Consider the following 13,289-nt stretch of genomic DNA (forward strand, 5'->3'; position numbering starts at 1 on the left):
AATGAAAGATTCTTTCAGACAAACACGTTAGGAAAATTGCTATTGAGCAGACCTGAACTATAAAGAGATTATAAAATTTCTAAGTTAAAGAAAATATAAGATGGAAATGCAAATATACACAAAGGAATGAATACTGGAAATGAAATTTTTGTGGGCAAACATGAAAGAGCTTTTTTACTATTTCTCAATTAACTTAGAAGATTTTTTAAAATAAGAACAGTATCATGTATTTGCAATACCATCTGTTTTAGTTAGGGTTACTCTTGCTGTGAAGAAACACTACGACCAAAAGCAAGTTGCAGAGGAAAGGATTTATTTGGCTTATTCTTCCATATCACCGTTTATCACTGAAAGAAGTCAGGCAGGAACTCAAACAGGACAGGAACCAATCCAGAAGCCATGGAGGAGTGCTGCTTCCTGGCTTGCTTCCCAAGGCTTAGTCAGCCTGCTTTCTTATGGAACCCAGAACTATGAGCCCAGGGGTGACTCCACCCACAATGGGCTGGGCCCTTCCCCATTAATCACTAATTAAGAAAGTATCTTACAGGTTTGCCTTTAGTCAGATCTTATGGAGGCATTTTTTTCAATTGCTCTCTCCTCTTTGGTGACTCTAGCTTGTATGAAATTGATATAAGACAAGCCAAAACATCATCCCAAAACTTAAACACAATACGTTATAATAAAAGAATCACCTGGGGCTGAGAATGTAGCACAGTAGTAGAACACGTGTTTACCATCTTCAATACCAAACATAATAAATAAATAAACAAATAAAGGAGTCAATATGACAAGAATTATTTAGCCCAAATAGCCAGGCTTGTTGGTGCATGCCTTTAATCCCAGCACTTGGGAGGAAGAGGCAGGCTTATCTCTTTGAGTTTATGTAGTGACTTCAAGGCCAGTCAGGACAGCACAGTGAGACCCTGTCTCAAAGACTGTATCTATGAGATAGTTATCTTTCTGTCTATCTAATAGTGAGTACATCTCTAAATGAGCATCTTACCCAAATATTAAGGATTCAGAGTACTAAACTGATCCATGTTGAGAAATTGAAATCAGAAGCATATTATAAACTGGGGGGCTCACAATTAGGGACAGGCTTAAAGAATGCATAAGACAACTATTTTATGATATTTTAAATTATTGTTAAGCTGTGACCTAGCATTGCATTTAGGAATTTTAAAGTACACGTAATATTTTAAATGCAAATACAGTATTTGCACATGAAAAAAATACATATTAGTATAAGATCAATCACCTGGAAGGTAAAACTATTCTATGTATGTACATACTTAACTTAAACTGGCAGCTTTACACTGGTATTTTAAGCCCTTCTCCAGTTTCTTAGAAACCTGAGCTAGCTATAACTTCACTACTACCTACATGGGCAGGACTGGGCCATCATACCTGCATACATCTTGATTAGCATACTTCTATTTGCTTCCATCAAAGGCAAATACTTGTTCTTACTCTGAAGGTCTAGCTGGCCCGGAACATCCTGTGACGATCAAGCTGGCCTCAAACTCCAAAAAATCTGCCGCCTCTGTCTCCCAAGTGCTGGAATTAAAGGTGCGTACCACCAAGCCTGTCTAGGCTTATAAGGGACACAGGAGGGCTTCTTCACCAATTCACCGATAAGGCCCTGGAAAATGGCATGAAATTGTAGACCACAGGGGAGCACCCCAATGCAGACTGCTTTACAGAGTTCGAGGTACAGAAACTGGCAGCAATGATACAGAGACTCAGATCAGCTTGTGGGAACTGAGTCTGTAAGGATGAAGGGTGTACTAGTTATTTACAGTCGTGTTCCTGGGAGGGACGACGGACCTCACATTGCAATGCTGCATGCTTGCTGGGCGGTGGTCTACGTCTACGGAAGATTTTCCTTTGCTGGGCAAAAGGGTGCAACGTCTTCAATCACAGCATCGGGAAGCAAGCAGCTGGGTCTGTATGAGTGGGAGGCAAGTTGGGGTGTAATCCATGAGAACCTGTCTAAAATAAAGAAGGAAGAGGGGGAGAAGTAGGGAGGGAGGGGGGAGGGAGGGAAGGAAGGAGGGAGGGAGGGAGGGAGGGAGGGAGGGAAGGAGGGAGGGAGGGAGGGAGGGAGGGAGGGAGGGAAGGAAGGAAGGAAGGAAGGAAGGAAGGAAGGAAGGAAGGAAGGAAGGAAGGAAGGAAGGAAATTCTTTTTGGATTAACCCCTCTTGGCATTTAGGAAGAAGACTCACAGAAACAGAGGATAGGAGGAAGAACCAGAATAGGAGGAAGGTAATGTCCAAGGGTGAAATTCTGTGTTACCAAAGATCAAGAACCTCATTGCCTTTCTGCTGCTGACTTATGGAGTTGGGTGCAGTCCACCACAGGGCTCTGATTACTTGGTGTGCTCCTTGGTTTAGTGGCAGGATCTGTACAGGCCAGAGAGCTCTACTAGCTGAGAGCTTTACCAGCCTTACCATCACAGTGCCGTGTGAGTCTCCCTGGAATGCCCATTTAGGTCAATTGAATACTGGTATAACCTCAGCATGTACTTCAGGAGATACCTTTGGGGCCACGGCTTCACCTCCTTGCCAGGGGCCTTATCTAGTAGGAACAATGTAGGGCTGTCATCCAGGAGGCTGACAGAGGGCCAGCCGACCTTTGTCATCAGGACCATGTGTACATAGAAAGCACCAGTGATCACAGAAGTGTTTTAAAAGTACAGGGCCATCTTGAAAACTCTGGGTGTTTGGCAACAGAGAGGGAAAGAGAGAAGAGAAAGGGAAAGAGACTATGAACAAAATCAAACAGAAAAAAAAATCCCAGCAAAATGGCAAACAAACCCAATCATGTCAATAATTACATTAGCTGCCAATGAACTAAGCATACTAATTAGGCAGAAATGTCAGTGAAGCACAGTTTAACTTGTACGCTATCAGTAAGAAAAAAAAATGCTCTAAACATAAAGGCATAAATTTAAAAAAAAGGATAGATAAAGATAGATATTTAAATACTGGTCATAATAAACCAAAGTAGTGGCTATTAGCAAAGTATACTTTAGGTCAGAGGATTGGCATTACCAGAGATAAAGAGAAATATTTCATAATGGGAAAAGGGTTAATCACCAGGAAAATATAACCATTCTAAATATTCATCTACTTAACAAAGCTTCAAAACACAAGTAAAAGCTAATACAACTGAAAGGAGATACAATAAATTCACAGTAATAGAGATGTCAACTTCTTTGACTGCTAAAGTAATAGATAGAACAAACATACAAAAAATCAGCAAAGACATGTTAAACGTCAGTAATGTTATCAAACAACTCAGCCTATTTGATGTTACACAATGCACCATCCCACAACTGCTAGATACACATTTTTTTTTTTTCAATGCAGTTTATTCAGGAACCTTGAACAATCCTCGGACCCCAGGGAAAGCCAGCCCACAGCTTAAATAGCCTCTGGGTAGCCAACCCAGGCGTGCCACGGGGGCAATGCAGATAGGTCCACATACATGGAAGCAAGCCAGATCGTCGGCCTTAGCCAAATGTGGAGTTGTTCCTGACAGAGAGCACTCACCATCCGGAAGGTGGAAGGCGGAAACCAGCTCCATCTTTAAGGCATAGCATTCCGCAGCTCTCTACAGTTCCCCCTTTTTGTTTTAGACGCATCAGGCAAGAGTAGAGGTCTGATCTCTGATATTAGAAATAAATTGGGACTTTGTACAGATGTTCATTTAGGTGTCATCCACCCAAAGAGCATCAGACCCGTCCGATACCTTTTTCTCAGAGGCGGGACCTGGGGCATCAACCCGCATGCAATCAGACATGCTCTTCTCTGGGTCCAAAGCGGCTGACCCTGAGTGCAGTGCTTAGCCTCGCATCCTGAGCGTATCATTTTAGCTTTTTATGGTATCCAACCATGCTTGGGGAGAATGTCTTGCTTCAATGGCTGTAAAGGCCTGAATGATCATGGCTGCATCACACTGTTGTGAGACTCTAATCTTGCATATATACCACAGGCAAACCAAGGAGACCAACACCAGAAGGCCTGCTAACACTCCCATGCCCGCCCATTCCTTCAGATGATTCATGGCTGCAGCAATCCATGTTGATAATCCTGTGGCTAGTCCTGCGTCCACTCTGGTAGAATTTACTGTGACAATGGCCACTCTAGATACACATTTTTTAAAACATTACATTCATACTGACCATTTAATATGTCAGTATGCAAGTCTCAAAATATTTAAATGGACTGAAATTATAAAAACAGAGTTCTTATAAAATGCAATTAAATTACAAATCAAGAAAATATAACTGTAAGAATATTTGAAAATTAGGCATCATTTTGTTTTTAGACAGGGCTCATGTTTAGGAAGTCATGTTGGTGCAACTTTATGGGTGGTGCATTCTTTTAATCTCTTTTAAGGCAGAGGCAGGTAGATCTCCGTGAGTTCGAAGACAGCCTGGTCTACAAAGGGAGTTCCAGGACAGCCAGGACTATTACACAGAGAAACCCTGTCGAGAAAAGCAAAAGCAAAACCAAACCAAACCAACCAACCAAACAAACAAAGAACAATTAATGAAAAAGAAGCCATGGCTTTGAAAGCAAGCAAGGAGGGGTAGGTGAGAGAATTTAGAGGGAGGAAAGGGAAGGGGGAAATGTTATAATCTCAACAATAACAGAAAAAACGGGCAAAACAATTTACTTATGTGTGGGCACATACATGCCACGAGCATGTGGAGGTCAGAGAAAATGGTGTGTGTAAGACAGTTCTTTCCTTTTTTCATGTAAGTCCCAAGGTTTGAAATCGGGTCATCAGATTTGGCGGCAGTGCCTTTCCTTACCAGCTGAGCCATCTGGCCAGCCCTAAGATACACAATCCTTGCAGAGTGTATTTCTCTTAAACTATATAGGAGAAGACATCCACAAATCCTAGACCTAGCTTAGGTCAATTGAAGCTAAATGCAAATTTAACTTAATGAAACACAATTGGTGAAAAAGCTAAAAACCAATCAGCATTTATTTATCTAAGTCATTCCTAGTTATACCCTCACAAAACAAGATTTGTGCTTCCACAGTGTTTGTAGAGTACTTGCTATGTTCCAGGAATAATGTGTATGGGAGATACAAGGGGCAAAAATCCCCAAGTGCTTGTGGATCTTAGCGTAGATGAGACAGACTATAAACAATTAGTAAAAACATGTAGTAGTTTGTAAGTAGTTTGTGAGATGACTATAACAAGGGAGGAGGGGAAGATAACTTTTCCTCCAAGCCCCGAAAGGGACAGAATCCAGGTCCTTCCTGCATTCGAGGCAAGTGTGCCTCTACGGTGAGTTAAAAAGTGGGTGGGCAGGAACGACTTTGTTGATTTGGTGATATGCGAAGCATACTGAAATAAAGGAACAAGATGTGAAAATTTGGGCCAAATATATAGCTGGGCATTCAAGATAAAATGAAGAAGCTGGTATGGCTGGTCAGGAGGAACCCAGGGAACACAGGATATAATGTTAGGGAGATAAAAAGGAAGAGAGGACAAGAGACCAAGTGAGATTTTGTAAGGACTTTAGCTTTTACACTCAGTAAATGAGACCTCTGACAGGTTCTGAGCGGAACAGTGAAATGGCTGTCATGGATATTAACAGTATTGTTCTGTCTGTTATGATGAAATATGTCAGAGGTGAGGGGAGCGAAAGGGCATCAGATAGGCTACTGCAGGGAGCCCACATAACTGGAGCTGGAGAGTTGGCTCAGGGGGTGAATGTACACGACTCTTGCAGAAGACCTGAGTTTGGTTCCCGGTAACAGCTTACAACCTCTTCTAACATCCAACCCCTGTCTTCCTCCAGCACCTGCCTGTATGTGCACATGTCCACAATCCCAAAATTAAAAATAAAAGCAGGGGCTAGAGAGCTGGCTCAGCAGTTCAAAGAGCTTACTGATCTTCCGGAGAACCTGAGTTCAGTTTTCAGCACCCATGTGAGGTAGCTCACAAATGTTTTTAACTCAAGTTCCAGGGGATCAGATGTCCTCTTCCGGTCCCTGTGGGTACCACCCACACAGAACGTCCACAGGGGCTAGGGTAGAGAACAAAGTCTGGAGTGAGTGTGTATTGTTGACATGAGCCTTTCCTTTGGCTCAGGCTCCGAATGACAAGGCCTTTCCCTGATCCAAGAGTGGCTGTTGACAGTATATGCAGAAACCACAACTTCTTCCTCACGGATGAAAACAGCCTGAGACCCCGTACACACACAATTAGCTAAGCCACCTCCTCAGTCTGCTGTATAACACACATGCTCCTTGTTCATGCTGTACATAATAAACATCGAGTTTCTGAGCTGCTGCTGGCACATCTCCATCAGAGTGTAGCGGATCCCAGTGTTTCTGTATATGAGTCTGTTGTTTCTTCATTCCCTGTTGCCCAAGTCAGGTGGATCCAAAGCTTTACTGGTCACCACACATATGAATATAAACCAAAATAAAAAATAAACCTTAAAAAAGATCTCAAAATCGGAATCCCAGAGACCTGACTGTTGTTTCTAGCATGGTGGTTTCTAGTTCATCCAATGAGTGGTGATGCAGGAAGACAGGAGACAGTTGCTAAATCACAACTGCTAAGCAGAAGCGACAAGACCTAATGTACAAGTTGCAGAGCTCTGACCGTTTCACTCAGAAGGGAGAAGAGGCAGACAATTCAGATGTAGGTAGGTGACTACATGTAGTGGCTGTAGTGAGGTGGTTTGTTCAGTTTTTGGTTACCACTTTTTCTCAGGAAAATACAAAGCAAATATGAAGCAAGGGATGAAGAGCAAGAGAGGAAAGTGTTGGTGGCTTGAGGAAGGTTTGATGCAGTACATTGCAAAACCAGGAGAATGGTCGGATTTGCTGCTTGTCTTTAAACCCTAGATACACCTGCAAGAGTTCTCTAACATTTTGTCTCTAAATCTCTGCACATATAGAAGCAATTACCAACATATATCCACTTTTTATTATGCACATGCTACTCCAGGGAGACGGCAAATCTTACCTGTCCCATAGCAAGGGTGGAGGTGACCATCGTAGACAGCTAAGGGGGTAGGATATTGGCTGGCTTATAGCTCAGTGTGCACATATAGAACTGATGTTTTCTGCGTTTAATTCTTTCCTTATTACAAGACTTCTTAGGAAAAAACAGGCCACTGAAAATCTAGATGGGCTTGTTGTTATGTGTACTTCCATCTACCCTAAGATTACGACGTAAGTGAAAACCGTGAGGAGGAATTTAATGTTAGAGGAAGGAAAACGCTTACTGTAAGAGGCTAGAAGATTAAAAATGTTTTTAGAAATACCATGAAGCATTCGATAGGCAACTCACAGAGAAAGCTTGAAGCGGTGTGGTTTTTTATAGTGTGCAAGTATGTTTAATAAAAGTATTCTCCATTAAATAAGGGTGTAAACTGTCATATACATGCTGTCTGTTTAACATAAATTCAAAACACCTCTTGTGAGGTTTATACAGACACTAATGCCCTTGTTCCAATACAATTTAGGAGAATAGGAAGATAGTCATGGTGTTTTATAAGACATGAACAGCATGTCCTAAATTTTACTTTCTGTTTGCAAACAGTAATTCACATCTAAATTTCACCATTATTCGAAGCCAACTTAATTTTCATTTTCTTTCTCTCCCTCCTCTCCCTCTTTCTCTCTCCCTCCCTCTCTCTCTTCTCTCTTTCCTGAAAGGTTATTTAATAGGAATTAGGCCAATTCCCATAAACAATTGCTGTTTATGTACAGGAAATATGTTAAAGAATAACCATCATGAATACTGACAACAACCAAAAACTCATTATATATATTTTAGGAAATATAACTGAAACACAATTAAACAACTTAAATGATTCCTATGAATATATTCATTTAAAGGTCTTTTTTAAAATGTGATTTTTCTTATTCTTCAGGACAGGGAACAGCAATTATAATTTTTAGGCAGAACTATTTGTTTGACTCAAATTTCAGTTCGAGTTTGGTTTTTAATGGCTGTCTATAGGTATCCACTACCAAGCAATGTCCATATAGCCATTTTCAAGAAGGTTTGACTTACCATGTCTAGATAGTTTGAGAAATATTGGGTGAATGATAGAAATATTCTAATTAGGTCCAATTTATAATCATAAGGGCCAGAATACTGTGCATGCCATAATTGAGGGCTTTTTTTCCTGAAATTTCTCTATGGATTAAGAATGTGTTCCACCTGAGTTCCTATCCTGACCTCCTTCAATGAAGAAGAGTGCTGTGGAAATGTAAGGCAAAGAATCCCTTCTCACATCACGTTCCTTTCACTGTGGTATTTCATCACAGCAATAGGAACCCTAAATAAGATACATACCTCATATTATAATGAAACCCATTCATTTAGCAAACACGTTAATTACCTCAAGTTATGAATGATTGTTCATGTTCCTTTAAAAATCCTCTTTTCTAACTTTGGATTGTTATTATCAGTCACCATCCTACTATTCAACAGAATAAGTTACTGCTCCTACTTAACTGTAACATTGTTTATAATAACTAACCTCGCCACTTCCTTTGAGTCCTCTACTGTTCCAGGCTTCTAGGAACCATTACTGTACTTTGTACTTGTTTGGCATCAGTTCATGTTTAATGGAAACACATGGAACAAGAACAGGACACAAAACTCTAAGGATATTTAAAAATAAAAGAGAATCTCATTATATAAAAAAAAGAATGTGTTCCAGGGAAAATGGGGTTGTTGTTATAAATAAATAAAACATTTGGGGGCAAGAAATACATATTTTGTTCCATTTGTAGTCTGAGGTGCATCTAGCAGTCATCAGAGAACCATGGGTAAACAGAAAGCACTAGGTCTCTCCTAGCTGTTTGCTGGAACCTGCTTGTCTCAGTGCTCTCAGTTCTCTTGGCATTGAAATGGTTCAGGCAGCCTGCTATGTGGCTGAGCCCACAGGCCAGAATAGAATCTCAAGTACTGGAATATACATCAGATAAAACTTTGTGCCCCAAACCAATAGAATGGGTATTTTTTTTGGAGGGAACAATCTAGATGCATTGAAGAACTCAGCCAATAAGGAATTGGGGGGGGGGGACAGAGAAGTAAGTCAGGAATATAAAAACGACTGCTTTATCACTCCAGCCATTTCACCCTGGACTTGGAGCTTCTGCAGAACAAAAAATAAGTCAGTCTTGCTTTCCCTACTTGGGCTTTCTAGTACTCTTATTATGAAGTATCATTGCTTCTTGAAGGGGGAATCCAGATTTTTAGTAAAAACATTTTGTATTTCCAGCCCATTCTTCATATGAATTAAGTTTCATAATTCATATACTTTATTATTTATCCTAAATCTGCCTTTGTTTTTACTCTCACAGAGAGGAAATATAACTAAAGAACATGTTCCAGTCAAAATGTTCCTGGCTTAAAATATTCCAGATGAGTATTTTTTAAGAAATAACAGGTAAAATAAGCCCTTTTAAAATACAGCCACTAATTACCCCAGCCGCCCTTGCCCCTCACCTGCACATGTAACCGAAGGCTGTAATGCTATCTGCCAGATTTTGTTCTGCTATCATCAACCATCTTCAAACTTTCAGCATTTTGGATTGTAATTTCTTCGCTTTGAAGTAATAGAGGGTGTGTTTATTTTGTATCTGAAAGACAAGCACATCTTACATCGGGTATCTAAATGAACAGTTAATCATAAAGCCTTATTTGCACCATTAGTATAAAAGAGAAGCTATAAAACCTGAGACAGCTTAAAGCAAGGCCTGATCAATCCTTGGGTTGACCTTCTCTGACTCTCCCTCAGAAACCTTTGTCTTGAGCTTGAGAGTGGCCCTGTACTCTGCATGCTTCATGCATGCGACCACAGTCTAACACAGTTGTTCTTGAAACTCACTTACCTCTCACGTAAGCACCATTTATGTGTTCTATTTCGAACATACCCTTGTCAGACTGATAAATAATCCCCCAAGGTAAAAAGTTTTAATATAAAGACCTTAGTGGTTTCTTTTTTTCCAAGATCAATTTCTATGGTTTCTATTTGTCTTAACCTCTACCTATAAATTTTGTGAAATCCCAAGAATATTTATAATGAGACGCAAAAGGTGCTAATCTTGGTCATTAATCCTTTCCTAAATTATATTTACATAAGCAAAATCTAGGCCAAAATTAACGGAAGTAAAATACTATCAAGTTCTTCTCCACTAACACTGTCCAGTATCAATATAATAGCAAGGTAAAAATACAAACCATAATGTAACTTAAAATGTCCTAGTAATTATAGTAAAATTGTAAGAAGCAGGTAAAATCAATTTTAATTTTTGGTTGAACAAAATGCCTTTCAATTATGTACAAGTAAAAGAGTTATGTTACCCCTTTTATTTTGCTATAGTGTTTTCAGAATCCAGTGTTTACACTTGTCTCAGCTTGGATTAACCATATTTCAAGTGCTTAGTATCCCCCATATAGTTGGTGGCTACTATACTGAGAGTATAGTCTGAGAGCCTACGAGAGAGTGGCCCTCGGACAAAGAGGCACTGAAATCATGGGCCTGATAGAAATGCCCACCTTATCTCGACAAGCGTCCTCGGCAATGAGTATGGGTACAACATTGAAGAGTATCTGAATTATTTCCCAGTAAAACTTTGTTTTGAATATTTTTATAATGTCCTCATTTCTAATTTGGGGAACCAACATGTTTCTTCAGTACCCTTCGTAACACATTTTTTTCATACTTATAAAAGCTGAACTTGTTCACTTAGAAAATTAGAAAATATTAAGGAAGAAATAAAAATCATCTGTAATCTTATGGGCCAGTGATAACTACTGACTTTTTTGTGTTTATCTTTTTTCTGCTTTCTAAAATGTTTCTTTTTAAAAAAATGATTTATTTATTTTTATTTTGTGCCCTTTTCACACAACACAAATATGTATATTTAAAATGCTGGGCACTGAACCCATCACCACATATGTTCCAGACAAGTGTCCTGTGACTCAGCTCTCTATATATGTTCTTGTAAGTAATTCCAACAGGTACCTACAAACTAAGGTCTCTCTGAAACAATTCCACTCTTCAGGTGGCTGACATTATAAATTTCAAGTATATTTTTCCAACCTTTATTCTAGGAATTTCCACAGACATACATAAACATACATATATATATTTGTATGACTTACATAAAAACATTATTATCACATATTGTTTTATAACTTGCCCTTTCACCTACAAATATTTCGGATACATTCCATTATGTATTCCAAGATAATACCTTTTTAAAAGGTTAAGCACATTGATTATATAGAAAATATTATATATTGAGTAAATACAGTAAATTTAATCTTAAGCGTACAGTTCCATGAAATGTTTGTTTTGGTTGCTTTTTCGAGATAGGATTTCTCTGCGTAGCCCTGGCTGTCCTGGAACTCACTCTGTAGACCAGGCTGGCCTTGAATCACCTGCCTTTGACTCCTGAGTGCTGGTATTTAAAGTCATGTGCCACCACTGCCCAGCCAGTCCCATGAGTTTTGATGACTGAAGTCACACATCCACTACAATTAAGATAGAATAATAAGGGGCTGAAGAGATGACACAGAAGTTATGAGCACATACTGCATTTCCAAAGAACTGAGTTTCAGTTCCCAGCACCCAAGTCGGGAGATTTATAACCACCTCTAACTTCATCTCCAGCGTATCTGACTCGCTTGTTCTGGTGTCCACTGACACACTTGTACGCACACACACACAGATACATGTAAATAAAAATAAACACGAAGAAAAAAAAAGATAGAACGATTTCATCACCCAAAAAAACGTTCTTCTGTTAAATTGCAATTTAGAGGCACTTACCTGCCCCTAGCAATCATTCATGTTTTCTAGCCCTATAGTTTTCTTTCTCTGTAAGAGTGGAATTACACTTTCCCTTAGGGCCTAGACTCTTTCACTTAGCTTACAACACCTGCGATTCATCCATGTTAATTTGGTTGTTTGTATTGCTCAGTAGTACTCTAGTCTATGAAAACACTATGTAAGTTTTTATTGGTCCAGTTACTAGCTGAAGGTCGGGAAGGTTACTCTCAGTTTTTAATATTATAAAGTTGCTATTAATATTAACTTTCAGGTTTTAGTGTAAAGACGTGGAAGGGAGATTTGCTTTTAGGAAGCATCTTTTTAAATGGTTACATTAATACTCTAGGACTTGAAAATATATATATATATATACACATTTTATTTAAAAGATTAAGTGCACTTTATTAAGCAATGAGATATTAGTAAACACCATGGTATTATTGGTTCTAGTCTTCATGGAATCTTCTTTTAACCAAGTCAGATATGTAAGTTACCTTTAATTTCCTTATCATAAGCAATGAGGGGTTTTCTCTGTTGATCCATTATTTTATTAGACAGGGTCTCATGTAGTCCAGGCTTGTCTTGACAGTCTGGTCTTCCTGTAGCTTCCTGTAGTGTTGTATTACAGGTGAATACCACCACAATTTTTTTTTTTTTTTTGCTTCAGTTCAAACATCAGTGACCATCTGCTATCTGCTAGGTGAAGTTCCCTCTTCCCAGATGACTCTAATGTCAATCTGAAACAAACAAAAAAAACCCAGCTCATTTACTGATGCAGAAGAAATTCTTGTGGGCCAAAGACTCCTCTCACAAACCTATTAGGATTTTCATTTCCATCCTCTTGGGTTACCATCTTGAGGGCAGGCTCCTCCTGAGTTGCACTGTTTGATGGGAACTCATCCTCTGGCATTCTTGTTAGCTTTCTCCCACTGTGGCAAAGACCTGAGAAAACTGAGAAAAGGTTCGTTTTTGCTCTTAGCTTTAGGGTTTCGATGGACGGCCATTGGGCAGCATCACTTTTGGGCCTGCTGTGAGGCAAGCACATGGTGGTGGGAAGCACACGGTGGGGCAATCTGTTCATGGCAGCTAAGAAGCCAAGAGAAAAAAAAAAAAGGACTCTGTGCCTTCTGATACTCTTGGAGAGTATGACCTAAAACCTTCCATTCAGCCTCAATTCCTCACAGCTTCACCTCTCTGGAGTAGTCTGGGGCTGGGGACCAAGCCTTTAATACACAGGCTTTAGGGGAACATTGACGATTCAAACTGTAGTATACCCAAAAAGCAATTCTCAATGATATTAAGTAAAATCTTCCAAGAACACCAATCCTGCAACTGGCCTTGAATACAAAGTAAGTTTCTTCTTATAACTGCATTGGATAGGCACAAGCAGAGAAGCCAGAGTTGCTTCAGGTTGCCAGGGAGTATAAAACTAATGGCAGTAAAAGCCTTGTAA

General features: G+C 39.6%; 1 long non-coding RNA gene across 1 annotated transcript; it reads right to left on the reverse strand.

The window, feature by feature from the left end:
* Positions 1-309: 309 nt before the first annotated feature.
* On the reverse strand, positions 310-13,086 carry LOC132649445 (uncharacterized). The gene is made up of 4 exons (XR_009587886.1): positions 12,652-13,086; positions 12,331-12,573; positions 9,505-9,638; positions 310-1,992 (listed from the first exon to the last, which is right to left on the reverse strand). It is a non-coding gene; the product is annotated as an uncharacterized LOC132649445 (long non-coding RNA).
* Between the last annotated feature and the right edge of the window lie 203 nt (positions 13,087-13,289).

Source organism: Meriones unguiculatus, chromosome 20 (assembly GCF_030254825.1).
Source record: "Meriones unguiculatus strain TT.TT164.6M chromosome 20, Bangor_MerUng_6.1, whole genome shotgun sequence".
NCBI lineage: Eukaryota > Metazoa > Chordata > Mammalia > Rodentia > Muridae > Meriones > Meriones unguiculatus.